The sequence below is a fragment of the Vanessa tameamea genome, chromosome W, assembly GCF_037043105.1.
Source record: "Vanessa tameamea isolate UH-Manoa-2023 chromosome W, ilVanTame1 primary haplotype, whole genome shotgun sequence".
Lineage (NCBI taxonomy): Eukaryota > Metazoa > Arthropoda > Insecta > Lepidoptera > Nymphalidae > Vanessa > Vanessa tameamea.
In genome coordinates, this window is record NC_087340.1 from 4,104,182 (window position 1) to 4,117,739 (window position 13,558).

The 13,558-nt window shown below is 35.8% G+C and overlaps 1 long non-coding RNA gene across 1 annotated transcript in view; it reads left to right on the forward strand.

The window, feature by feature from the left end:
* Nucleotides 1–631: 631 nt before the first annotated feature.
* Nucleotides 632–13,558, forward strand: part of LOC135194607 (uncharacterized) — a 441,435-nt gene continuing 428,508 nt past the window's right edge. The window contains exon 1 of the long non-coding RNA XR_010309852.1: nucleotides 632–781. This is a non-coding gene — a long non-coding RNA (uncharacterized LOC135194607). The remainder of the gene's footprint in view (nucleotides 782–13,558) is intronic.

Consider the following 13,558-nt stretch of genomic DNA (forward strand, 5'->3'; position numbering starts at 1 on the left):
ATATTTGTCTTCGTGGGATCCTAAAATATAGATCATATACATTTTTAACCTAACCTAACGTAAGTTGATTGTTGTCCAGATATCAAAAGAGAACGTTAAAAAATTAAACTGATACCAAAATAAAAAAATTATTGATCGAAAAAGTATCGATCAATAATTGCTTGAGCTTAGTTAAAATGTATTAAGATTTAAATTTAAATGAAATTTAATATACTTAACACTTCTTATAGAATGCCTTACTATATCTTGTGTTAAGAAGAATTGTAAAATATTATATCCATTGTATCTGTAATTACACTGACTCACTCACCCTTCAAACTGGAACACAACAACTTTAAGATTGCTGTTTGACGTTAGTATATCTGATGATTGCTTGATAGAGCTTGCACAAAGCACTGCCACCAAGTAAAAGGTCCTAGATTTGGCAATTCAAGTAAATCTTAAGTATTACTTTTATATATATATCTGTGTAAAACCGCAGTCGAAATAAAAGTCAGCTATTATAAATATCAGATTCAGTCGTGTCCTGGACTGTCCGCGCTGATTTCATTTCAACACGTTAATCAACTGGTTATTGTCTAAATAAGTTCTGTCATCTGTCAAATGAACTTGTTGCAGTAAAATGCAATGAGTTTTTTTTTTTTTCGCTTGCGTTAGCGTTGGTTAACACACGTGTTAAGAGATTTTGAGTGTTTTCTTTTAGTTTTGTAGTATATTTTATTGTTAATAGTGCTTTAGTTGGTAGTTGGGTTAAGTGGTGTTAGTAATATTTGTAAATCTTGTGAGTATTTAACGTGTTTTAATATTTTTTAGCTTTTAAGTTTTATAATGGAGGTTGATCCTCCTCCTGATCCCCCTGATCCAGGTGGCTCAATAGAGCCTGTTCCCGATACTCTATCTCCTCCCTCTGTACCTGTCTCCCGAAAACGCCTCGGTAATGATTCAATTAATTCCGATTCCAATATTAAAAAAACAATAATTAATCCTAGTTCAGCAAATCCCTCAATCCAAACGATTTACACTCATCCATCCTTCTCTGAAGGCCCTAAAACGTATTCCGACGATGACAAGGGTCCTTTCATCGTTCATGTGTCCCGGGAAGTATCTGACCCAGCTTCAGGAACTACTATACGGGCAATTAAATTCGGACAATTCCTGCACACTCATAAAATTAAGAGCATTATTAACGATGGTGTTAAGAACATAGGCCGTAACAAAATCTCAGTTGAATTTTCAACAGCTCAAGCAGCAAACACCTTTCTAGTGAATCCTATTGTTGAAATGTGCAAGTATAAAGCTACTGTACCGACTTTTAATGTAACTAGAATGGGATTGATTAAGGGTATTCCCGTGGACTGGACGATGGAAGAACTGGCAATGTCACTTGAGCTTCCCACTGGATGTGGTGAAGTAATGAAAATAAGACGCCTAAACAGAAAAATAATTGCTGACAGTGTAGCTACATGGGTTCCTACCCAATCTGTTGTAATTACATTTAGAGGTCAAATGCTTCCTTCAAAAGTGTATTCCTACCATACGTCCCTTCCAGTAGAAACTTATAAACTTCCCACTATCCAATGCCTTAATTGCTGCCGTTATGGTCATATTAAAACTCAGTGTCGATCTCAACCTAGGTGTTTTAAGTGCTCCAAATCCCACACAGGTGAGTCTTGTAGTGTAAGTAAGGATAACGCCACTTGCTTACATTGCTCTGGTAACCATTTCACAACAGACAAGGATTGTCCAGAGTTTTCTCGCCAACAATCGATCAAAATTGTTATGTCTCAAGACAACATTTCATACATTGAAGCATCCTCTCGGTTTCCTCCTGTACGTAGATCCTATGCAGAGATTACAAAGGAGATGTTTACCCCTCCCACATATTCTCCAATCCTCCCTAATCAACCTATCCCTTCAACTACCAGGTCCTATCGGAAGACTGTTATCAGTACTCCTCGCCCAAGATCACCTCTTGGGAAAGGGTATGATAAACAGGCCCATCAATCGATCGTTAGTAATTGTCCCTCTACTGCTCCTAATGGTTGTGCTCTCAACCAAAACACTCCTAACCCTCTTAATAACAATCCCAACTTCTTAGAAATGCTAACTAAGATACTTCTTAGTATTATCTCAACATGTAACGATATCCCCTTACCGTCCAACGTTGCTCAAGACTTATGTCAGTTATTCTCCATCCTTCACAATGGCCCCAATCAGCTTCCTTCAATGGAACTGCAAGAGCGTCCGGCCTAAAAAACATGAACTCCTCTCTCTAATAAACCTCCATAAACCTGTCATTATTGCCATCTCTGAAACATGGTTGATCCCTGGATCCCGATTCCGGGTCCCAGGCTTCTCCTGTTTGAGGGATGACAGAAGTGATGGTTATGCTGGGAGTGCCATTTTCGTTCGGCACTCCCTTCCCTTCTCCCAAATTCCTTTATCCCTTCCCAGCCAGCATATTAATGCTGTTGCTGTTAGAGCCCTTAACATCTCTTTTCTTTCCCTGTATATTCCTCATCCTAATCCAGCTTTAATTCCTGATATATCTGCCATCATTTCCTCTCTCCCTAGTCCTATCCTAGTCATGGGCGATTTTAACGCCCATCACACCGCCTGGGGTTCACATTTCTGTGACCCATTTGCTCTCTTGTTGATGGACATATTTGATGATGCAAACCTCTGTATCCTCAATAATGGCTCACCAACACGTAGAGTATATCCTAACCAAAACCCAAAATCCGCTGTAGACTTATCCTTAACTTCTCCAGTCCTTGCTTCTCAAATATCCTGGAATGTCCTCTCATCCTCTTTTGGCAGTGACCACTTTCCTATCCTCCTTTCTTTAAATCACCGATCCATTGCCCATATCAATCCAAATCCCTTATTAAAATTTAAATTAAAAAATGCTAACTGGTCTGCATATGCTGAGTCTGTTGATTCCATGATCGACACCCTCTTTGTTTCACAAGACTATGGAAATGTAATCCTTTGCTATGATCTTTTCCTTAATGGTATTTTAACTGCAGCCAATCTCCACTTCCCTAAAAAACACACCTCAAAAAATCATTTGCTTTCCACCCCCTGGTGGGATGAGGAATGCAAACGATTATCTGAACAGAGACTAGAGGCTGAAGCATCATACTCATTGTGTATGTCTTTGGATAACTTTTGTAAGTATCAGAAAATCGACGCCAAATTTAAACAATTAATTTCTAAAAAGAAAAAAGTTAGTTGGATTCATTTCTGTGAATCCCTGAGTCCTCGTTCCTCTTCCTCTGTAGTCTGGTCCCAACTTAAAAAAATCCGCCGATGCCTTAATTCTGTTGACCCTTCCTCAAATACTCCTTCTGAGTGGCTTAACAATTTCGCTGATAAGCTTGCCCCCCCATTTGTCCCTTATGAGGACAGTTTTCTAAATTCTACGCCAGCATCCACATCCACTTTGGATGAAATGGATGCCCCCTTTTCTTTTTCCGAACTTCAATGTGCGTTAAATGGTTTATCTGATTCTACTCCTGGGGAAGACGGCGTTCCTTACTCTTTTATTTGTAAATTAAATGATAAAGCGAAAAAATGTTTTTTAAACATAATTAACTCGGTTTTTATCAAAGGAATTGTCCCGCAATCTTGGAAGACACAAATTGTTATCCCGATCCTTAAACCGGGTAAGAACCCTTCGGATTGCAACTCATACAGACCGATAGCTTTATCATCAACTTTGGCAAAGATCACTGAACATCTGTTGAAGAACCGCCTGGAATGGCTAATGGAAAGCAGAAATGTACTTGCTCCCTCCCAATTTGGCTTTCGGAAGGGGTTGAGCACCATTGATAATCTAAGCATACTCACAACAGACATTCGAATTGCCTTTGCTAAAGGAGAGTACCTTGTGGGCATCTTTCTAGATATATCTTCTGCATATGATAATGTACTTCTTCCGTTGCTCAGGCAGAAAATGCAACAGCTGAGTATTCCACCGAGGATAGTTCATCTCATATGTAATCTGTTAACTTGCAGATCAATAACGGTTAGACACCAACATCTCTCACTTCCCCCCAGACTTGTCTGGAAAGGTCTTCCTCAAGGCTCAGTACTCAGTCCTCTGCTTTACAGCATATACACCCATGATCTCGATTTGTCTGTTAACAATTTTTGTAACATACTCCAGTATGCTGATGACACTGTTTTGTATTATAGATCTAGCTCCATTGAAAATTTAACATTTCGATTAAACTCTGCTTTGCATTACCTATCCCAATGGCTCTCTGACCATGGCTTATCGCTATCGATAGCCAAAAGTCAAGCAGTGATATTTACTAAAAAAAGACGTATACCTACCTTTAATTTGTTTTATGAGGGTCAACGCATTAACTTTGTAGACAAAACAAAATTTCTTGGTATTATTCTCGATCACCGACTGAACGGAATTTCACACTCTGACTATTTAGCCAAGAAATGTGAAAAATCAATTAATGCCCTTAGAGCTGTATCTGGAGTTTGGTGGGGAGCTCACCCTTATACATTGAAGCTGATCTATAACGCAATAGTTCGTAGTCATTTGGACTATGGACTGTTTGTTCTAGATCCATTCAATAAATCAGCTTCAGAAAAATTAAATAAAATTCAATTTAAATGTTTGCGCATAATCTTGGGTGCGATGAAATCCACTCCTACTAATGCTCTGCAGGTTGAGTGTGTTGACCCTCCTCTACATATAAGGAGGCAATACTTATGTGACCGCTTTATCATCAAATTGTTACAGCTATCTTCCCATCCTTTATTGGCCCGATTAAACAAATTATCCCACCTTTGCAACCCAGACAGTCCGAAATCCTCATTCCTATTAAACAGTTTCCTCAAGTATACCAACCTCCCTCATCCCCTTACCACTTTTCCTTCTAATCCTCTTTTTTCCACCTCCTTTAAAGCCCTTATTTATAATACCCCCGTTATAACAAACCTTGGTCTTATAAAAGGTTCCCCTGATACTAGTGTCCAATTTCAAAAAATGTTTCATCAAAATTGGCCAAATCACCTCCCTATATATACTGATGCCTCTAAACTCTCACCGACCGGCTGCGTTGGCGCAGCTTGTTGGATACCGAAATATAAAATAGCCCTTTTATTTAAATGCCCCCCTGAAACCTCTATATTTTCCGGTGAGGCCATTGCTTTACTGGAAGCTATTATGTATGCCCAGTCACACAACATACAACAATCAGTTATTTTATGTGACTCATTAAGCTGTCTGTTGGCCATTAAAGAAAATCCTTTTCGTAGCAAATTAAGACTTTCTATCGTTTTTAAGATCAGAGAGGCTCTGTTGTCCTGTCACCAACAAGGCCTTCAGGTTTTGCTGGTCTGGATTCCAAGTCATTCCGGTATTAGTGGAAATGAGATGGCTGACTCATATGCTAAGATTGCTATCCAATCTGGTTCATCTGAGCATTTTGTCAATTCCTCTCGAGACCTGCTCACTCTCGCGAAAGCTCAAATGGTTAAATCCTGGAATGCTTTTTGGATTTCATCAAAATCGGTTAAAGGTAAGTATTATTCGGCGTTACAACCTGAAATTCCGAGGCGACCTTGGTTTTCATTTCACAGGCACGCTGACCGTTGGGTCACATCCACTATCTGTCGGTTACGCCTCGGCCATTCTTGCACACCTACCCACCTAGCAAAGATAAGAGTTCGAGATCACTCGCTGTGTGAATGTGGCCTAGACGAAGGTTCCGCTACCCACATTCTGTTCCTTTGTCCTAAACTTCTTCATCCCATTTACGACGTTCTCCCTCCTAAAGTTCCTCGTCCTATAAATGTTGAATGTTTATTGACGTTTGTGTTTAGTCCATTTTGTTCTTTTTTGTGTAAATATATTAAATGTAATAAAATTAAGTTGTGAATAGTCCAATTGAGTGATATATCTTATTATATATAGTTTAGAGTACTAACAATTATTTGTAATTTATCCTATTATTAACCCTTAATGTTTGTGTTGTTCTAGGTTACGGATTAACAAGGAAATTACTACTACTATACTTGGCTTTAAAATTTAATTGAGTTTGTTATCTCAACCATACCGATCAATCTCATTCGTGTCTTCTCCATCCTACGTGACATTGGCGAAATAATCTGTGCCCTGTGGCACAACTAAAAGCCATTAAACTAAGAATTGAATTGAAAAATGCAATGAAAAAGTTCCCAGTGACAGTTCGTAGATTTCGATTATGAAAAAAATAAATGTAGATAAATCGTTGTACATTAATTTTATTTATTTTTTATAGCAGTTCAGTGGTTTGGCAAATGCACCATCATGATACGTGATCACCACCCATAGACATTAGCACAGTAAGACTTATTAGATTTATGATATTACCCATTTACCAAGAATCCATTACCAATTTAAGGAATTATTGAAGTAAATAATGTAGTAGCATCCTGTATTCGTCCTTCTGCTGGGCTATTTTCCTGTTAAGGAGCCTATTTCACCAGCCTGCTCTAATACCTGTTGATAGACACGTGTCCATGTCAATTTCATTGAAATTCGACACAAGTAGGTTTCCTAATAATGTTCCCTTGCAAGCATAAACATGAGATGAATTATAAACACATAAATTTAGCACACGATAATTTAGTAACACATGTCTGGGTGTCAAACCGCAATCATCAGTTAAGATGCCCGAGTTCTGACTACTGGGCCATCTCAGGATTGATGACGACTACAAATTTATTTTTTTAACATTCGTTGTCTTCCAGTTAACGAAATTCTATTCTATTTTCTTATTTATTTCAGTTCATTCGTTAAGTTTTATTTTACTTATGTAATATTAAGAGGTGTTTTTAATGTATCAAAGTTATATGTTTTAATATACGAGTATAAATGACTTGTCTGCATCATGTCGACCTAATTTTGACTCCAACTTGCTTAACAAACAATATCGACCCTTTTTTCTGACATTATTCAGCAAAAATAAGAATGGCGGAGGCTAATTAAGAAACAACGGGAAGGTTCGGTAAACAGCCGCTGTTTCAAAATAATAACAGTACGCTATTTCGCTGTTTTACACTTCGCTATAGAGAAATAATTTTTTAATTAATCACCCGTTTATATACAATATTATCGAAATAAAGAACCAAATTACACAGGTTTCATAATTAATTTATAATTTAACCGTCACTTTAAAAATCTCGAATGTTCGATGAAATTACGCAACCACTATTGGAGTTGTTGAAAATAAAATCTGATTTCTGAAAGATTTTTTTAAGGATTCGTTTTCAATTAAATTGATTTCATTTTTAGGAATAATTGATATATTTGTTGACGTAATTATAAATCGTAAGTGAAATACGCAGTACAATGGAAATATATTTTTCGTATTTTTTGTTATTTCGTTAATAACAAAAAATACGAACGTCGTCGTCCAATATCGCTACAGCGATCATTTACGATGACTAGACAAGTTCGCAGGGGATATTATAGAATACAGGTGCACTTTCATAATCCGATGAAACGGCAATAGGACACGGCCGAGGAGAAATAAGGAGCAGGGTCAACGATAATATGTGTCTTTCAAGACATTGCAATGCTTACGTTATCAACTGTCATCTTCCGAAATCCGAATCTGGTACAAGACATTTGGTGGATAGAAAAACCCACTGACTATTATTGGACCAACTTGGATTGGAATGTCATTTTGACTTAAAAATGGAATCCGAATAAGTACATTTATGTAAAAACGAATATGTCTAACATTGACCAATAAATGTTCCGAAAACATAAGTTTTATATAATTTATTGTACGTGCAAAATAAAATTACGATTATCAGCTAAAGGTCAGTCAAAACAAATATATTATTAAAGTAAAAATAAATCTCGCGTGATTTAATGTAATCAGTCTCTCGCAGTCAGTATAAATATAGGGGTGACACAACCCTTTAAAGAGCTGAAGTAATTTCGGTTATATTACGTGATTAAATTGTTAAGATTTCGAGATAAAACCTTGGACCATCCCATTCGGTAATTAATTAAAACATGACACAAGCAGTTAGCAACTTACTACGTGTGTTTCGGAATCGAATTTTGAATCTCGTTGGGGATATTTATTCAAATTAATATTCATTACAGAAGAATTATTTATCCCTTTATAGATAAAGCACAAACTATCTGAAAAGAACCGGGAAAAGAAAGGTTTGTTTTGTTCCAATTTGCTAATTGGTTATAACCTATGATATTTATAAAATTTAAGTGTCTGTTTGCTATGGCAAAATAATAGTTTTTACGTACTATAAAAGTTTATATTTAACATCTTTAAAAAAAAAAATTGTCTTTCTGTTTCTTTCGTACTGGACTTTGACAGGATTTTAACAGGCAGATAGCTGATGTTGTGAAAATTAAATTAGTCTACTCTTATTCTAGAAAAATAATTAGGGTTTCGTGCTACAAAATTAAACCCATGAAATTTTTAACAATGTTCGCTTTGACGTCTGCGCTGTTGTCAGTAACAGCTTATTTTCAATATACCTAATAAACAAATAAACAGGAGCCGTTCGTTTCATTTCCAAGGTCATCATTTATTATTTAGGACACATCAACATTCGGTTTGAATGTAGTCTCTATAGGGCTCTTTATACGTCATGGCTATCATTACTTCTGCCTATATATAAAACATAATACCTTTCCTGATTGAAACTGGAACTAGCCTTGTCATATTTGACAATCTTTTGTAAATAAGAAAACAATTCTCACCGTACTCTCTTAAATTTTATTATCTTTTTTATTGCTTTGTGTAACGTCTGGGAAGGTGCCATCACTTCTCTGTTCTATTTTGAAGGGTGAGCCAATATTATGCCAATTACAGGCATTAATAGGCATATATAGTATGCCAACATAATACATTCTTCATGGCATATGATGATGGCAGTAAAATTACTATCAAAGTGATTCAATGGATATCTGGTTTTCTCATAATATGTGGCTATTATCGGTACACGTTACCATACCTGACTTCGTACGAGTTACGAGATATTCATATAAACTTATCCCTCCCATTTTCCACCATTTTTGCTTTTATAAAATAAACTATTCTCCGAAATTCGGGACTCACTAGATTTGGCTGGTTTTGATCAGGATAAACGATTTTATAAGAATAGATTCGGTATAAAATGTGAACTGTCAGATTTATTTTAAGGTAACAATTTAGGCGTACGTATAGAACATGGTTGCCAAAAAATCTATACATACAAAGTTTTTGATAACTTTGGAATTGGTGATAAAAGTATTTTCCAGTCGTATGTGAAAAAAAGTATTTTTAGTATACAATATTGAGGTTGTATTGGAATCCAGAGTAGTTTCCACAAGATGCGTCTATTAACAGACGGTACGATAAATTTCAAAAAATATCTTCAATAAATATTTCATACACAGACACGACGGTTTCATATTAATTATGTATTTATAGAGTTTTATTTGTATCTGAGATAATAAAGTGAAGAGAACGCTGATAATACAAAGCTACTAAAAGATTTAAATCCTGACAAGAACTGACTGACTGCTGATTTTTTAATGTGCGGAAATTGTGTTTACAATTCATTTCATGCACGACGGTTAAGGAAATTCGCAAAGAAACAGCTTAGGAAATTAATTAATAACACCTTGAACTTAATATGAGCCTCAGTTTACCCGCTTTCTGATGTTTTTCTGACCGATTGCTGTCACAGTGATCATTGTCTGGATGACTACCCAACTGCGCAGGACATAAATTTTAGTGCAGAAATGTAATCTCTATTCCTGGAATAAGATTGAAATCTTATAATAACCTAGTAAGGAGACGAGATCTTTGCCCATCAATTATTACAATCTGTTTTCATTTGACATTAATGTATTTAATAGATCAGAATATGATCAACTTTAAGAGCCGAGATGGCCCAGTGGTTAGAACGCGTGCATCTTAACCGATGATTGCGGGATCAAACCCAGGCAAGCACCACTGAATTTTCATGTGCTTATTTATGTATTTATAATTCATCTCGCGCTCGGCGGTGAAGGAAAACATCGTGAGGAAACCTGCTTGTGTCTTATTTCAACGAAATTTTGCCACATGTATATCCAACCCGCATTGGAGCAGCATGGTGGAATATGCTCCGAAACCTTTTCCTCAAAGGGAGAGGAGGCCTTAGCCCAGCAGTGGGAAACCGGCTGTTAATGTGTGTGTATGATTAACTTTATAGGAATATACTAATTACAAAACTCTTTATACCATGCTTTAAGATTCGCATAATATCATCCGAAAGCCGAACATTAATTGAAAAGCTAATTCGGTGCTGACTTTGAGGTTCGTTAAACCCCTGCTATGTTTGGTAAATCAACAGTTTGCTTATACTGCTCGTGTACTATGTCTGAATACTGAGAAACGCGAATAGCACTCGACTTATAACCATTTTCAGTAGCAGTTTTGCTTTAAATTCAAATATTCATTCCTTTCAAAACATTTTTTCCAGTTAAATATTACTTGCCTACTAATTAATTCGTAATAATTACTACGCCAAGACGGGTCAGTGGTTGGAACACTTGCTATACATCATTGAACGTGAAATTTAAGTTTTAATTATATGTATATTTACTTTTATAATCTGTGGCAATAAAAAGGTTATTTTTTTTCTTTCTTTAATTCTTATTCTCTGTTTTGTTTACGGTGTCTTTTGTGCCAAATGTAGTACATTAAATATAGTCAGTAAAGACATTGACTCCATACTAATTTCGTCTGATGTAATTGCTCAAGAAACATGATTTAATTTATAATTTTATTATTTAATCGCTTTATCATATTCGGGACTTCAAATTAGAAGTCGATAGTGTGGGTAGATTTAATCAAAACGAGACAAATAACATATAATTATCTGTGGTCTTGATATAAAATTACGTTCACAATTGGATTTTACATCGACAACATCTCGTGAACCGAAAGATTCGATAGAGATATTGGGTAGCGTGGCGTTCCCATATTCTCTTTGTAATCTCTTTTTTACCGAGAAATATACATCGAGTAAGCAAGCAAGGACAAACTTAAATACTTTATTTAAACCTCCTTGCCATTTTAATTTCGAAATTCCTATTATATATCACATAAGTTCTATTAGGAACTTTTATATCAAGTTATCCTGTTAGATATACTAAAACCATCTATGGTTAGGTACCTTTTTTTTATCTCGCTGGTAAATCTCGTTACGCGTTTCCCCCGCGTGAAAGTGGCCTTATGCCCCATATGTGGGACTCGCCGGTGCCCGGGACGCCTAGTGTGCCCTGATTCACCGAAATACCTACTAAAAAAAGCAGCAGTACCCACTCCGCCACGTGATTGCTTTCGCATGCTACCGTGACGAAACATGGTTAAGTACCTAGGTTAAGACCGTGTCACACTGTCGGACTCTGCCAGTGTTAGAGCTTTATGAATAAGATCATATAAGCAATGTGGAGTTTATAAATTACCTTGCCTTTGATGTTAGCCAGCAAAGAAAAAAGTCCAGTACTTTGTACTTAACGACATGTTTTAAATAGGATATCCTCCTCGGTAGGGATACGCTCGTAAAACTTATCATGATAAATATTTATTACTTTAACCAAATTATATTACGAATAAAATATATACATGTAAACACTGGTTGTGTTAGCAAAAGTAATGTAACTTCTGCGAGTTGAATACTCTTATATACGAGTATAATAATTTTATGGAACACATATTATATATAATAATAAAAGAATATATAACATGAATAAAACGCCCAAACCTTTGCCTATTACTCGTAACACGTAACCATAAAGTTTCACTCTAATAATACAAAAATAAAAAAGCATCTGTCATAATTGGACGTACAGTTTTGTCTTTTGAGTTTCGTCTGCTAAATAAGTATGAATTAACTCGAAATATATTTATATTCATTCGGGATTGCGTATTGTAGTGAATATTTTATCAAACAATGAGAACTTAAACGTATCATCAAATCAAATAATTCTTTATACAAGTAGGCTCGTAAAAGCACTCTTAAATCGTCATGTTACAGTGTTGAATTTAATGTTTACAATAATCATATTAAAACATTGTAATAGTCAAGAATGTCTTAGTATAAAATATTACTATATTCTAAACACGTTGAATACACGGGTTCGCTATAACTGTTGTTTAGTTTTATAATTTGGTAAAAATTAAGGAACCAAAAATTAAACGAAGCAGGGCCGCGCGCGTGTGCGTGACGAAATTATTACTAATATTATAAAACGAGAGTGAGATTGTTCGTTTGTTTGTTACGTTTATGTGTCGTAACTACTCAATCGATCGTCATGAAATTTTGCTTACAACTTATAAGGTGTACAGAGATGATCATATAATAATACGATATAACAACCTGCAAACTTAGCTAAGCGCACACCGAAACCAACCACCCCCCTCCCCTCAACGGGCGTAAACGTTATTATGTTTGATTTAGAAAATAATATACACCAAAAATATATGTTGCTAACGTATGTATGTGCGTTATTAAATTTTTTATAGCTATAGTTAGTATTGTCTTTATAATAATACAAGCGACCTGCCCCGGCCTCGCACGGGTGCAATTTATACAGTACGGGTGTATTTAGAATTGTTGGTATTAGTTACGCCGATTATCCCCACATAGAAATAACCAAATCGCGCCTCTGTATAATATTAATATCAAGTAGTATTATTATAACGGGGACGCGGTAAATCCCATTCCTGGTGTACTTTTCAAAACATTGTTTACCATTTTATAAATGAACCTCAAACTAAACCTCATTATACAAACGTATAATTAAACCAAGTATTCTTAGCACTCTTTTCAAAGATCTACTAAACAAACCCATGACCTCTTGCTATGGCTTCCTGTTCTTTACAATACTTCTCTATTCACAGAAATCCTTTATGAATGTATTTATTGTTATGTAGTACCATTCTCGTTTTTATGTCGTACATAATTTGGCTGTAACACTCGTTTCTAAGTCGAATATACGTGTCAACTAGGCCGTTCTATATTTGGTATAATAGATCGAAATGGTATATTTTTTATTGATTTTATATGAATAGAAATACACAACAATGGCTAAAGGAATTTGAATATATTTAATTCAAATGAGCTGGGCCAGATTCCATTGAATAGAACACGTGGAGTTTAAACTAAGATCACGGGTTTATATTCGCGTAACTGCTGTTTCGCCGTGCTTAATTTAGGTTTATGATTTTTATATTGTATAAAATTAGGAGGGCTGGCAAATGAGTCATCTGCTGGCAAGTGGTCACCACTACCCATAGACGTTGGTAGAAATATTTATCATTCCTCATGCATGCCAATGCACCACCAACCTAAGAGACTAAGATAATATGTTCCTTATGCATTCAGTTAAATTGGTTCACTTACCCTTGACTTACACAACAATTCTAAGCATTGTTACTTGGCTTTAGAATATATGATACGTCAATGGTACCTACCCAGAAGGGGCCTATTACAAAGTACTCTGTTAACTGTTAACGCAGTAAAGCAAATATAT